The following is a 1,026-nucleotide window of genomic DNA, read 5'->3' as shown; positions in this document are numbered from 1 at the left end:
AAAAAAAAAAAATGCTTACGACATCTTACGGGGAAAAAAACTGAAGAGCTAGCACCATCTCCAATTCTTGTTCATTTCCCTTCCTACACACGACGCATCTACAATTAATTATAATCCAACGACGGTGGAAAAGCCTCTCCATCGTCTCTTGAACTCACGAAGCCAACCTAAAAAGAAGAAGAAGGGGGAGAAGAGACAGTGGAGGATCAAGAATTGAAGCTGAGTCGAATCCTCATCCATACGTCTCAAATCTATTTATGTACTTACGTGGGAAAAAAATTCTGTTTTAATATTAATTAGGGGTGTCAAAAGATCGGTTCAATCAAGTTTTGATCGATTTTATCGTTCCTCAAACTTTGTTGCTTTCTTCAATATTGCCATTTCAATTGATCTTACATTGTTTATCTTATAAAATCAATACCGAACCAATAAGGAGTTCAGTTGGTCAATTTCATTCTTATTTTTTACCACTGATATTATACTCTTATGCATAAATGAAAACCAAATTTTCTGACACAATTTGCCTTTTAGAAAACCCTAATGACACAAACTAGTTAAAACCGGGCAAGATGAGTCAATTTTTTTTAATTTTTTAATACAATTTGTATTCATAAAACTAAGAGTGTGGGAGTGGGACACGGATCCAAATTCTCTTCAACTCACCCAATGCCTTTGGAGGATCCAACCACACACCTCGGGCTCTGTCCAGCCATGTGATGTGTGCTAAGTACATTGGATAGGAGCCTAATGAGTGGGACATGAGCCTAAAGAGTGGGACATATGGCGTTGTAATGAACATAGAGTAAATTTGACTCATTGATCTTTTGGGTGGAATGAAATTTGACTACTACCCAAATTGCCTAGCAGCTAAAGAAATGAAATCTAAAAGACTATTTTTGAAAATACTAAGATTTAAGAGGATATTTGGCATTTGGCTGCAAAGTAGGCAGCAGCCAAACTTTTTCCTTTCGAGTGGATGTGGTGTTAGAACTTGGAAGATTTAAAGTGAAGTACTAGAGTTTTCAT

Source organism: Macadamia integrifolia, chromosome 7, assembly GCF_013358625.1.
Source record: "Macadamia integrifolia cultivar HAES 741 chromosome 7, SCU_Mint_v3, whole genome shotgun sequence".
Taxonomy (NCBI): Eukaryota; Viridiplantae; Streptophyta; class Magnoliopsida; order Proteales; family Proteaceae; genus Macadamia; species Macadamia integrifolia.
This window is presented reverse-complemented; position numbering follows the sequence as displayed.